The 15,048-nt window shown below is 41.5% G+C and overlaps 1 protein-coding gene across 3 annotated transcripts in view; it reads right to left on the bottom strand.

Moving 5' to 3' along the window:
• ephb4a (eph receptor B4a) overlaps positions 1-15,048 on the bottom strand; it is a 40,918-nt gene that overhangs the window by 19,494 nt on the left and 6,376 nt on the right. The window lies entirely within an intron of this gene.

Here is a 15,048-nt window from a genome sequence, read left to right as displayed (position 1 = left end):
AGAGACACATCATGGCTGCACTGAACCTGGTGAAAAGAGTCGGCTTTTGTCAAGGGAGAGAGAGTCACAGCAAGAGGTGGGAACAAGAGTATCAGCCAGACGTGCACAGATACACACACACACACACACACACACACACACACACACACACACACACACACACACACACACACACACACACACACACACACACACACACACACACACACACACACATAAAAGATTAAAGCCTTTCCAGTCACGATCTGTGATAACAGCAGAATTGATTTTTTGTAATCTTTTGAGTGCGAGGGTGCCAGCTCACAAACAATCTGAGCAGTTCTGCCACGATTCACTATCCCAATAATATCTGGGACCTGAGCTGCATGTAACTTGAAGCACAGCAAGGTGTGGATGCAGCGAAGGGACTTCTCACGTGTGGACATCTCCCCCCCCCCCCCCCTCCGGCAGTCACCGCAGATTGTCTCTGTTAAATTATGACTGATATTTATACTGATGGTATTCTGGTTTCTATCGCAGACCCGACTTTTAGAGCCGTACATGCCCCCCCTTCCCCCTTCCCCCTTCCCCCCCAGAAGCTCATCTCAAGGGTCAGGCAGTTTGGTTTTTACCAATAAACGGGATTTAATGCGGCGCTCCTGTGCACCACGATCAAGGAGAAAGTGGAGGCTGGAGGAAATGGGGGTTTTCAGTGAGAGTTTATCATGGAGGTTATTAAGATGTTTTGTTGAATTAGGCTCCCAGTATGAGGTTCAACAGTAAAGTCAGCATTCCATAACCCACCAACACACACAGGTTTTTTTAATAGCTTTACTTTTCCCCAATTGTGATTTTTACAGGTTTGTATTTTTTAGGGCTGCAGCTATAAGTCCAAAATTATATAATAACCCTAACCCTAACCCATATAAAAATAAAAATGTTCATAGCAGCCGATATCGATAATTAACACGATCAATGTAAAAAAAAAAAAAAGACTGATCTTTGCTCCTGAGTGAAGGTTGTGGTTTTAAACTCTTCTTTACAGGTAGAGAATGACAAGCACTTGATAAACAGCTAAATATTTTACAAATCTCAGAGCTGAGAGGCTATTGTCTGTCGATATATAACAGCCTCAGGCGGCAACAGACCATATTTTGGGGCTTGCTGTGTAGACAGTAGATAATCAGGCCTGGATTCTGTCTTCTGTTTTCGCCCTACATTGTTTACAGCCTGACTCGTCTCTTTTATCACACAAGTCGAACATCTCTTTGCACAAAACACAGACAGCACAGCAACACTTTTGTGGGTGTTTTAGATCCAGATGACATTTTGGCTAAGCTCTATAAACAGCTATCTGCATATGCATACAGATTATTTAAAAAACAAATAGCTCATTCGTTTCGGTCAATGTGTTCGGCCTCTTTTGCTCTTCACGTGGAGTATTTATCTCTGAGCAACCAAAGCCTATTCAAAGGAGATTGGTCAAACTAGAAACTGAACCCAGAAGCTTCTGGCCCCAAATCTTGTCCCTCACCTACAGATTCTGCATATTCACAAGTGGAATCTGTTTCTGATTAAATCTGAGGTTGATCATGTGCTTTACCTCCTCACTGTTCTTGCACAATGCATAAGCAATATATCGCTATTGATATTATACTTCATATACATAACATGATACACTCAAATCTATAAAACAGATTTGGAATTTTAATGAGATTCAGTTCTTTGTATCGTTGCCTATTGTTTTTTAACTGTAACTGGCAAATATCATGACCATAAAAAAAGGATGTGAAAAAAGGCTTCACTCTCATGGTCAGGGCCAAATTGTTGCTTTTCTCGACTGTTTAAGATGTGTTGTCTCCACCGCCTACTTGGTTCAACATGTCACTTTGTTCCAGAACATCTGCTCTGAATACATCCTCGTCTGATGTTTGACACAGATCCAGTGATTCCGTCTGTATTCACCCAAATGTGAGATTAGACGGCTCGGTCCTTTTTTAAAATAAGATCTCTTCTGCTGGTTTATTAAAAGCCTTTCGATATTTGCCAACATCCAATAATACGGGGGTACATTTTCAGAGATAAAAACTTGTAGTATTTCACTAGAATAACTGCAACGCCTACAGTTACTAATCTCTGTGATCCTGTGGAAATGAGAGGCAATCATATTTATCACTTGCCAACCCACATCCCGATGAAACACACATTAAGGCATAGGGAAAAAAACGAGAGATAAAGAAGAATCTGACTCTCGCTTCCTACTGAGACAAATATTGTAGCTGCAGCCGTCCAGAGACTGATGTTAAAATGTGCTCAAAGATCAGATTCTGCTGACAACAGTAGGCTATTCACGATCATCTATTCAGGATGATATTTGGATTATTCCAAATCAGGTAACATAGGGTAAATCTATTTGTTCTTCCATTTTGCTTGATGCTCAACTTTTCCTTTCCCTCGAGCCGTTTTTCAGACATAAACTTTGGAGAATGTCCACACAAGTGTGTCCAGATCTTCTCTGGACTTTTACATATAACGGAACACAGCAGGTGATTGTCAGGGTCAGACACGTTCACAACAGCAAGAAAATGTCCAGAACATTGAGGCGAGGGTTGGCGTATAAGTTCCACTGCAGATATTGCTCATTTTTTGGATACTGCACATCTGCGTAGACGCATCAGAAGCTCCTCAAATTCCGTTGCCTTTCAAAGTCGAAATTTTCTGCCGCGTCCTCTACCTGCATGACACCTCTTTTTTCAGTTTTGTGTCTGTTGCTTGTTAGAAGCATCAACAGGACTACTCTCTCGCTGTGAATTCTCCTGAGAATGTCTGGAGTTGAGTCTGAAAGCAGCACCACTGTTACAGTCAAACCACACTTGATCACAAGTCACAATGTCTGCACAAAAACTCATAAAAATACATCCTTTGACAAGCTCATTAAATAAATACTCCCTCCTCTTCCCCAACGCTGCTCCTCCTTCAGAATAAAACACGTTTAACTGCTACACATAAACATTTTCATGCAAAATAATTAACCATAACAGAGCGAGTGTTTAAAGTGGACGGCATCTCGTGTTGTCTATTAATATCTGCGTCTTTATATCTTTGTTTTTCCCATTAACGTTTTCAATGGTCACTCAATCACACCCACAGCTGCTCACATCTGAGCCCCTGATATTTAATACATTCACCATCAGGGAGCAACAGACACACACACGCCACCCCCCCTCTCCACCCCTCTGTCGACAGCGAATATTACTTAAATTGTACTTATGGCATTCCACCTCAGTGTCGTTCCCTCCCTCCCATCGACCTCTCTCAACGCACGGCACACGGAAGCAGCGACCCTGACTTCACTAATCATCGGTGCTACATATGCAGCAGGTCCGTCATTATGTCACGCTGAGAGGTAAATGGTAAATGTAGCTTCAATCACCGACGTCTCCCGCTGCACTTCCACCATTTCTCCCTGGAAAGAAACACACACACGCTTCTCGCCCTCTTCCACTCCAAGACCGCAGCAGCCCGCCAACAACAATCTGAGGCGGGTGATAGAGAGGAGGAAAGGAAAGTCTGCAAAGAGCGGAGGGGGAAGAAAAAAAAAAGGGGGACAGAGGTGGATGAGGAGGATAATTGGGTGGCACAATTCAGGCCGGTGCTTTCCCCGCATTTAGTCTGCCTCGAGTTCACTTCAGCATAATTTCAAACACCTTCATAATGCTAAGGTTCCGGTGTGAAGACTTTTCATATGAACACCTGCCTCCTTTTTCTCATGGTGATTTTTTTGGTGGGGGGGAGGGAAAGAGTGGTAAAGAAACACTCTGCCCCAGGCTTGGTAATCACTGTTTATCGCTGCTCTATCATTAAGGTTTATGAGACAGGATGCGTGAGCGTGAGTGTTTCTATTGCATGCGAGGCCTTGCCTTTCACTGAAGCAGACTCAGGCTTAAGCCCCGTTAGAGGAAGCCAGCGTTTCCCCTACATTCTTCCAGCAGAGGTGGCCACCCACTGCCGGAGAATTGCCCTGAGTGCAAGAAAGACGTAGGAACAATGAAAATTCGTCATCTGGTCATATTTAAAAACCCAAACAAAGAATTGTACAGTAATTACAGTACAATCGCTGGCATTAACAGACACCAGACGAGTCTAAACTGACACTGGCGCTGGCAGCAGGACCAGTGCTGAGCCTTGGAATTATAATCATGAAAAAATAACAGTTTGAAGATATATTCTGGACAGACTTATAAGCCAATTTTTGTTTTCAAGTACAGCCAGCGCGAGGTGAGTGTGGAGAAAATAGGTTGAGGCATCAGTATTAACATGATAGAGTTTTATTTTTAGCAACACACCATGTTGGGAAAACACAGCAGAGGGACAGGTTTTAGTTTTTTCATGAAAAGCAGATAACAGTGGAGGGTGTTGTACATGGTTTCTTTTGAAATGTAAAACAAGGCTTTGTGTTTTCCGACAAAAGGAGAGTGAAACAAAGCAAAGACAACACCCTTGTTTTCTACACAGCTGTCATCAGGCTCAACAAATGTCCACAAACCCGAGAGCAGGAGGCCATTTGACCTGAAGCCCCTTTTTCTTAATGTAACTTCACATCTGTGTTCATTTCTACACCGTGTTCTAGTTCCCTCCCTATTTTCTACTTTCTCTGGGGTTCTGGATTGCAAGTGGGAAATTATAGGCCTACGAACATTTGCCCTGCCTCAGCTACAATTAGACCTCATTTTAATTAAAGAAACCGAGTGCCAATTACACTCATACACCTAGAGAAATCCAGACAGAGGGGAAGAACGGGGGAAATGAAAACGAGAAACGTAAGAAGAGATGTTGGAAGCTTTGGGATTTGTCTATTTGACAATATTATAGCTACATTCATAAGGCTACTTGCTCTTATGTGTATTTTAAGATCCTAGTGTGTTAACATGAAGCGATTCCAGGCATGGTGTCATTATGATGTATTTATTGAATTATACAATGATACCATTTACATGTAATACGTAAGTGACTTATCAACCATTTGAGTCATTCAAATGCACATTTTTTTATCATAAAGTAATCAAATCATTACAAGTAATAATTCATGAATTGCCGTGTTAAGGATTTCCATGTGCTTGCACCACATTTGTTCAGGGGTTTGGGATTGAAGCTGCTCTCTGCCGAGGCTCGAAATAAAAGTTTTGTCCAGTTTCTTTGAGTCGTGAAATAAGTCTTTGATAGGAGAGTTCGTGTCCTCCAGGTTTTACTCAGAACCTCATGTTTCGGGGGATGAAGCCGCCACGTGTTTTAAATTTTGCAAAGCCAGTACCCTGAAATCAGACATGCTCGAGGATTATTCTGGTGCCTCAGGTAACTTGATACTTTCACATTTTAAATTAAAGGAATACACGTTGTTAAATATAATTATTTGCTGTCTTTCCACAAATTACACAGGATTGTTGATACCACTCTCATGTTTGGTTAGCTTAGCATAGCACTAGACTACAAACAGAGGGAAACATCAAACCAAAGATTTTTTGTTTTCTTTTAACTATGAGCCCCAAAGCTCACTAAAGCTCTTTTCAGACATTAACTCTGGAAAATGTCTGGAAAATTGGGTCCGGACATTCAGGCGAGGGGTTGTGCCTGAGTGTAGCATGCTGGCAGCAGGACATAAACAGTTACAACGTGTTTTTGTTTAGAGCTTATCAACAACGTTGTCTGCCTTTGTCATCAAAAGCTCTTGAATCATGTCTTTTTCCAAGTTTACATCTTCGCATCTTCTACGTGTTTGGATCCTTTTTGTTCATCATGAGATAAATTGTATTCGTTGTCACTTTTGCAACCGTCGCGTCGTCATGTTAGAAACCTCATTCGGCTCACTCGAATATTTTCCAGACATTTTTCTGGCAGGAAAAGCTCTGGAAAATGCAGCTCAATTAACAAAGGTTTATATTGCTGGTTACACCCAAACATCTCTGTTGGTCAGAGAGTTTTTTAGCTTTAGACAGAGCCCTGCTGTTTCCCTATTTCCCTGATTTTTTTGCAAAGCTAAACGGCTGCTTGCTGTAGCTTCAAGCTAATCGTAATTTCTTTAACTCTTGTAAATAATTGTATTTCTCAAAAGAATTTCTCATTTTCTCTCCATAATAGCATTAGCAAGTGCAGGTCAATGTACCCACACAGCAAACTATTTGTCAAATTTTAAATGTTTCTGTATTAAGAGTGTTTGATCCATTAAAATTGCTACAAGAAACGCATTCAAATAATCCTTTTGCATGCGATTATCACCTTCATTGTACGCGAGGAGTGATCACCACCCAGCTATTGTTGGTTAAGCTTCAGAAATGCTAATGCTGAATGTCCTTGGCACTCAGGTTATCTACTGTAGTGCACAAGAAGAATGCAAATGAAATGAAAAAAAAAAAAATTTCCCTTCACATGTCAGCTCTACATTGTTTTTGTGAGTGTAGGGCATGAAAGTTGCGTGTGTGTGTGTAAACCGTGTTTGTGTATCTTTGACAAGAGTTGTGTCTAGTGAGCTTAGACCTCAGCTTCCTGTGGTTCCTGTCCCTTTCCCGTCTCCTGTGCAAGTGGGGGCCAATTTAACTCCTGCCCAACTGTAAAATAATACCCTTGGCTACATTAAGTATGTGTCAAGGAGCGACATGACAGGAGCTGAAAGTAGCAAAGGTGAGATGTAAGAAAATGTGTACATGTTTAACACGTTTTCCCTGTCTTGTCTGTAGGGGATACACAGTGTCAGTGCAGCGGCTGGTCTCTGTCCCAGGACAGGATGTGACCTACTTAGGCAGGAAGCTTCACACTGGACAGAAACCAAAGATGCTACTGGAGAGGATCAACACTGCAGTGAATCAAACTGACTGACCCAAACCACTGAGGATTAGGCACAGGTCCGTGTACCTGCCCTCTGAATGCTTTCCATTAAGTTTACACGGCCAACAGAGATTCACTAGACAGAATCATTACATTAATCATCTCCACTTGAAGATGGGTTTCCCACAAGTGCATCATTCACTCACACTCACATGAGAGATCAGAAGACTTCTACCCCTGAGCTAATAATCAATTCAGTACGGCAGTTAAACTGTTTTGACTTCTAGTTATTGTTCAGCTGCACACGTGTTCTTGTCTTCGGGCAAAACACCTTTTTAATCTTTTCAAATCCTGGCTCTGCGTTTAACATGAATCCATCTGTGGATCATCACAGCATAAACAAATTAACAAAAGCTTCTCCCCTGGTGTTGAACCACAAAACAAATGCAGGTGCATCTCTGATCCAATGCTATTCTCTTTATAATGAATTGTGGCATATAGTGAAACGGGAAAATGTTGCATTATTGAAGTCACACTAGTTCAAAGAGAGCGTTTACTTTAATCAGAGTGGTATAAAAATGTTTTGACCCTGACGTAAAATGAGAGATTTAAGGTTAAGAGGATATGATACATCTACTTGGTTCTGCGCCGCCTACGAGTAATGAGTTTCGACCTTTAGTGTCAATTCCTCAACGGCACTCGTGCATCGTGGACTCAAAGGGCCTTTTTCCCCCCTTGGACAAACAAAATTCACACTGTGGAGAGGCCAGTGATATTCCCAAAGAGACTACACTGGATGAATAATGGCCACTATGTATAGAGAGGTGACTTGTAGGAGCATTTGGCAATAGATTTCAGGGTTATTATAGGAAGTGTTTGCTGCCGGACGTTTGCGTACAATGAGAACTGACTGATATTGGCAAGGAAAAGCAAAAGCAATCGATTTTAAAATTTTCTTCTCAACAGGACGCGAGGAGAAAAAAAAAACTGTCCTTTCTCCGGATGAATTGTTAATCATTCAGAATTCGATTCTAAGCAGACACATTAAAAATTTCAAAACAAATACTTTTCCCACCAAATCCATCATATGTGCGGTTGATTAAACACCTGGCTTTACAGTGTACTTCGGTTCCTTCGGCATATTGATCTGCCACTGAGTGAATTCAACTCCAGCTACTTCCAATTAGAGAAGCTGCTTTTCCTCAAACCCTCTTCAAAAATAACCCCACTGACTGGCTGCTTGAGAACGATTCTTGCAGGCTACACCAACTCCCTGGTGGCTTCCTGATACCGAATCCTATAAGAGGAGGAATAAATTCCAAAAAATAAAACCTAAAAAGACCTTTATAAAAAAAAAAAAATCATTACATTTTGTGAGAGTATTCTGCACTTTTCAAAACCGCTGCATTACCACGAGCCATGCAGCCTTCAAAGGGGACCTATTACGCTCATTTCCAGCTCTATATTTTCACTCTGAGACTCCACTAGTACCTCTGCATGATTCACAGTTCAAAAAAGTCATAAGCAATATTAGCTGGGGTCTCCTTACAGAGCTTCCTTAAAAGAGCACTTTCCTCTGATTGAACATCCAGTGCTTGTGAGTAGCGCCTCATCCTCTGACCTGTTCGGTGGTTCTGAACGCAAACTGTGAATCAATCAATTAACTAGTCACTGAAACCCCCCCCCTTCTTATTTTTGCATTGACGACAATACTACAAACATTTGGACGTATCGGACCTTTAACATCCGGAGATATTTTTATTCTTCCAGTTTCAAGTCTGTCGTGTGTTAGTAACGTCGTCAACACGCCGACTCGCTCTATGGAAATGTTCTGGAAAATTCTCACAAGGGTTCATTCGGACATTTTATCGATATTTTACTAGCTCTTACACACAGAAAAAATGTCTGCAGCAACGGACTGAGAAGATTTCAGGTAAAGTCCAGACTTCAGTGAAGGCCTTAAAGCAGCTTATGTAACACAGCACAATTGATTTGAAATGGAAACTTCTCAAATCCACCATATATATGTTCGAGCCCAAATCCAATCCAGAATATGAGAGTAAACAACAACACGAACAACCGCAGTAAATATTACAGGACGTCATTGTTTGATAAATAGTACACACTTTAAATACTTATTGTGGAAAATATTGTCGTATTTACTCTTTCAATCACAATCTGTGTATTTAAAAAACCTTTGTATGCCCCGCTTATTAGTGTAATATGTGAGAATTTGGCTAAAATGGTGACTGAAGGAGGAAACCCTCTGTTGCTATTAAAAAGTTATTATGGATTTCGCCAAACGATTGTATAGAATACCTGCTCTTTCACTTATTTGAATGCCGGAGTATGTTAAATGACTATAACACCAATTAAGTAGACTATTATGGGAGAATGAGCCGAGCCTGGAGCCGACTTCGGGATAAAGGGAAAAAAAATAAACCACTGGAACCAAGCGTTCAGAGCAGTTTGACGTCTGTGAACACGTCTCGCAGGGATTTCTGTTATATACATTTACCTCATTATTTGAAACTTTGGCAACGTTTAATATGAACATCCAAAACTGTAATATTATATATGTATGACAGAAACTCAGGAAAGGCATAATAGGTCCCATAAGAATACTGTGAGGTCAAATTCAGCAAGGAGTTGGGATCATACCCATATTAAAAAACAGATAAAGCAGTGGTGTGTGAGCTATTGGTTTTTTGTAATATAAAGAATGGTCTTTATTGAGAGGTAGAGTTACAACTATCACTTATTTCTTTTATTACCGATCATATATAACCCTATTTAATTAACTATTAATTTCCATTATATATTACCAAAGCCCAAGACAATGGCTTCAAAATGACTTCTTTTTGTCAGACCAACACAAAAACATCAAATCCTCACATTAGAGCAGCTGGAAACACAAATTGTCGGGAATGATTCACTTAGACAAGGACAAAAATAACTAAATGAATTTGATTATGAAAACAGTTGGCCATTTAATCCTCTGTCAATCAATGAATCCATTCATTGACTGATCATTAAAGCTCTATCCACATTCTTTTCTCCCTCCTGAACCCCACTCTCAATTTCTCTCTTCCATTATCGCACTATGTTATTTCTTCACCTTAAATTGCCTTCCCCCTCTCAGATGACAATTATTATAATGAGCCCCATTAGCGCCAATATCCTGTTACGATGGAAAAACGTCAATCATTTCATATTATGCTTTATCGTTTACTGTGTTGTGCCACTAAAACGCCCTTAACAGCAATATTCTACATCATTGGAATGCCGTTTTTGTGTTCTTCTACGCAACACGGATTAAAACAGGGGAACTTGCTTGAAGGCAACACAAACATAAACACGACGAAGAACGGGAGAAAGACTCGGCCCAGTAGAGTAAAGCTAAAACGAGAGGCTCGCACTGAAACAAGTGGCTGCTTCTCTCACATGTAGTTCAGGAATGACAAGTATGGCCTGCACCAAATACACATACAGTCCCCACAATAGAGTCACTTATGTGTAAAAGTACAGTTGAGTGCTCAAAACAATCCTAAACTCAAAGGTAGCCAGAGAGTTTAGCCTGTGACAGAACGTATAGCAAGAAATCATGAAGTCAACATCTGTGAAGACATCGTCCCAATTTACACAATATTTATCACACACATCTTTCTCAACTAATCAAAATCAACTCCATGTGTAGGATGTAAAAATAAATAAAATATATACAAAAGATATCAAACTCTCTCCGGCAATATTTGTGTATCCAGTGGAATTTCCCCCCCACTACACTAAATGCTACGTTTTCTCGCTGCTGTAGATGGAAACACATGTTTCAAGTTAGAAAACATGTATCGTTTCTCTTCACCTTGATGCCACCAGACTGAAAGGCGAGTGCCTTGCTAAATGGATGTGTGCTGCACAGTACATTTCAGCACTTTGCTGTTTTAAAAGACATTTTCTGTGCTCATGTTCTTTGCAGGCATGCGTTTAGTGAAAGGTTTCTGCCTCGGTGCTGTCGAAGGCTACAGTCTGTACAAAAGTAGAGGAGAAAAAGGAAATGAGAGGAACAAAGACTCAAAGCTGATATACTTAGAAAAGCTTTTTTTAACATTTGGAAATGACACTGTGGTCGTTGATTTATCCTCAGTGTGATGTGCTAGTCAACATCACTGAAAGCATCTAGATTTACCCGTCTGACTACAAACAGACAAAAGTCAGACAATTTCAGTTTGGTATTTAAAAGAAAAATTGAAATAATTTTGGAACGAATTCCGAAACTCAAAAGCCACTGGCTCAGTGACACAGGTCAAACCGCCGTTGGGGTTCTGTCTGTAAACATCGGCATCAGCCGACCCTCCTTTGGACCAGGGTCAGCCAGTGCCAAGCTTTAGTGAACTAGCGTTGCTGCCAGGAATGGAAAGATATGTGTTGTTCAAATGTCATTTATAGAACCCTCGGGAAAAAAGAGAAAGGAGAAGAGAGAACTATACAGACCAAGAAGAGAAACTGAGACTTCATGTGGTAAATAATTTAATGTGATTCATGTTATTCTGAGGTTTATGACTGAAATGTTTCAAACTACACTGCAGAGACTCGGAGTCTCGGACAGTGAGAAGCCAAGTGACGGCTCTTTCTATTGAACAGGTCCAACGCAGGTCGGACACACATGTTCCGCAGACCTGCATCATACGCAGACCTTCTGTCTGAAAGTGGTTTCAAAATGAAAGCTGTCGATAAATCTGTGGGTTTGTTTTTAGTTCAGGTCTGACAACTTTATAGAGTCACACTGCTCTATGCCTGGAAACTATCACACATTATCAGACTGTGGTCAAAACTGCCCTCTGAAAACCAACTAGCCTAAAGTTAAGTTATCGACTTTATGGAGGGCTTGAGGGCAACTTTTTGTTGGAGAGCTGTGTGTCATCACCACGGGAGTGTGCAGGTGAGGCGCCTGTTTTCAAACACTTTTTCAATCTCTTTACAAAGAGGATTTTCATCCCCCGTCTTCTCATGTCCACGGGAAGGCCTGAGGTCGGGGTCAGCCGTAGACTGGCACCCCTGCAGGACGGACCCTTTGGAGTCACACAGAGCTGAAATCTGGGATGATCTTCCCAACCAGCAGGGGAGAATGCCACCCCCGTGTTTTCTGTGTCTCTGGATAATTACACCAGCTAGTTCACCAGTTAGAAGAGTATCGATTGACTATAAGCACGTGTGTCTCCTCTGTCATTTAACCATGAATATAAAACTGGGTTCCGTTACGAAATGTAGAATTTTTGACCTACAGAGCTGGAATGCAATATTTCACTCTGAGCAGCAAATCCACTCTTCTTTGAGCAGTAAAAGCGTGGAAATGTGAGCTTACACTTTATGTAAAATAATACATAACAGGTGACCTATCTTATTTCAAATCCGGTTTGATGAAAAACCCACATTGCGCCAACTACTGCTGTGATACATCTACGACCTCTCCGTGAGCCCCAAAAATGTCTACGGCTGTACTTAAAACAAGTTTTTTATCAAAGCCTCCACTAAAGCACAGTCTACAATTCATTTTGGGAGAGAAAAAAAAAATCATGCCAAAGAAAACGCACGCACACACACACACATACACGCACGCAGCTTTCAGTGACTAATCTGCAGTGGGAGGTGGACAGCTTGAAGCTAACAGTGCAGACTCCAGCTAAATAAACCATCTAAGGATTGACACATCTATGTGGAAATACAAGGGAATAGACAGGGAATTTTCTCTTTTATTCTGACATATCACACTTTCATGTTCAACCAACAACAGACATGCTGAGAGCTAATTCTCATCATCCGTACATGCATTGCACCTACAAGCATCAGGGTTTGTGCATCAGAGACACTCACACATATATATATATATATATATATATATATATATATATATATATATATATATATATGGACACATCGTTGGATGTGAAGCCATTTATTAGAGCACAAAGAGCATCATTTTTCACCCTCAGCCATTTTGTGTTTTCATCAGGGGATGACTTCAGTCATTTACAAACACTTTGAATTCCAAAAACACACATTTCTCTAATCCCCCCAATAAATGAACCAAGATTAATAATACAATGCCTCTTTTGCATAAGGCTGAAAAGAGATAGAAATGATGTGCAACTGAAGCAATAATGATATGGGAGAAGGCAAACAGTGAAAGAACATTTTTCTGTGCAGCACTCCTTCAAAACAAGAGTTCAAGTTGCCAGGAAAAGGTGTTTAATGATTCTTTAATTGAACTGACCTATTCCTTTATGGAGCCTGGCTCCCTCCTGAAGCGTGCACACAGCTACGTGCAAGAATGTCTCTGTTATGCTGTATATAGCAGAGCCCACTTGGTTCAGTGCGGTGTATGAAAGCTGGCCCTCGGAGACGTGAAGCCGTGTGCATGCATAAAGGTGGAAGCAAATGTGCACGTGATCTCTCCAGGTTGACGCTGAACCAAGTGAATTGCGTTTTTAACTTAAAACTGGGATATCAAACACAAGATGTAGGTCAACCCGTGATGCAGGGAGGAGAGAAAATATCCCGAACATGTCGACTGACAGCGCATGCTTGGAGAAGAGAGATTTTAGGTTGCTTTTTTTAATCAAGTCTTGCACGTTCAGGCTCAGACGTCTCACCAGCTCCATGCTGCCTCATCCCCTCCTTCGATTTTTGACAAAAACATTGCGACAATGCCGCGCAGAAAATGCCTCACAAAGATTTCCCTAATACAATGCTCAGTGTGCCTCAAATAATGGATGTGATCAGTGTGCAAGATAAAGATTGGGCTGAGACAAATACCTCCCCCTTCTCTGTTGTTGTCCTCTAATTAAAGACCTTTTTAATGTCTTTATTATAATCACATATTCCGCCCATCATATATATCTGAGAGATCTTGCCCCAGGTGTGTATGATTACAGAATGCAAATAGGCAATGCACACACTTTGCTCATTACACGGTGTGCAGACATGCACCCTCCCTGCCCTCACTGCATTTGCTCTTTCTGTTTCATTGACTCATGCAGGTCTCCCCACCTCTCCTTGACTCACTTCAAAGAGAACCTCCATCCCTCTAAAAGTGCCATTCTCCTTGGTGCTTATGGCTGATAGGCTGTGGCCTCATTCCCTCTCCGCTGCAGCCTGTCCCCATTGTGTCCCACTCTGAGAGAGTAGCGCGTGGGTGGAGGACAGACCGGCTCTCCAAAGTGAACGCCTGACATGGATGTATGGGCTGGGGGTGTATCCTCTCACCAAGCTAAACTATCGTGCACCTGCAATTCCTTGCTGCCATATGCATCCTTCTCTAGGGGGGGGGCACTGAGAGAGAGAGAGACAGGGGCTGAGAGCACTTGTGGCACTTGGATGCCTGTTTAACTCTTGAGGAAACTAATCATCGGATTGAGGTACAGAGGATCATGGGCTACAGGCTTTCGGAGAGAGGGGGGAGGTTGCTTTAAATGCAAATCCCTTTCTTATAAAAACCGGTTCCGTTTAAAGGGATTTCTGGGAAACGATCCACATTTCCACGGCAGGGGAGACAGTCAGCAGGAGAAAACAGGATAGCACCAGTCAAACATCAAGGAGACAGAGGACGTGGAAAGAGTAGCAAAAGAAAAGGCTACATGTCTGTGAAAGAAGGGATTGGGGCTCAAGTGAAGCCTCTTAGATAAAAAACATTCTGCAGTTGAGACACTTGAGAGAGTTTTAGTTTAGATTGTGAAGCATTATGTTATTCGCTGCCATGGAGGAGTCACGAGGTGAAAGAATAAACAACACACTGGTGCAAAATATGAGAACATCCCCGTTTTCTGAGAGTACTTGAGGGTTGATCTCAATCTTGCCTTCCCTCTAAAAGCAGGCAACTATCTGCAGAATGTTTTAAGGAGGCTGCTACATTGTGGTTAGCAGGTTGGAGATTAGCAACATGGTGAATATTGCAGCATTTGTTTAAGGCATGTTATAGATGTGCGTTAGCCTATAGCTGCTTCATTTCAATGGCTACCATTGACAGCACTGAGAACATGTGGGCATCTTTATCACCGCTGTGAAGGTTTTAATGTTTTCACCCCTGCCCGTTTGTTTTTTGGTTGGTTTGTAAGTGAGATTACACATCTAAACGGATTTCCACCACAAATGGTGGAAGGATGATGTATGGTCAAGAAAGAGGCCATTGTATTTCGGTGCAGATCTGGATCAGGAGGTGGATGCAGGATATTTAGAAAAAAATTCTTAAAAAAT

Source organism: Hippoglossus hippoglossus, chromosome 14 (assembly GCF_009819705.1).
Source record: "Hippoglossus hippoglossus isolate fHipHip1 chromosome 14, fHipHip1.pri, whole genome shotgun sequence".
Lineage (NCBI taxonomy): Eukaryota > Metazoa > Chordata > Actinopteri > Pleuronectiformes > Pleuronectidae > Hippoglossus > Hippoglossus hippoglossus.
Note: the sequence above shows the minus strand (reverse complement) of the source record. Positions and strands in the feature narration are given on the sequence as shown.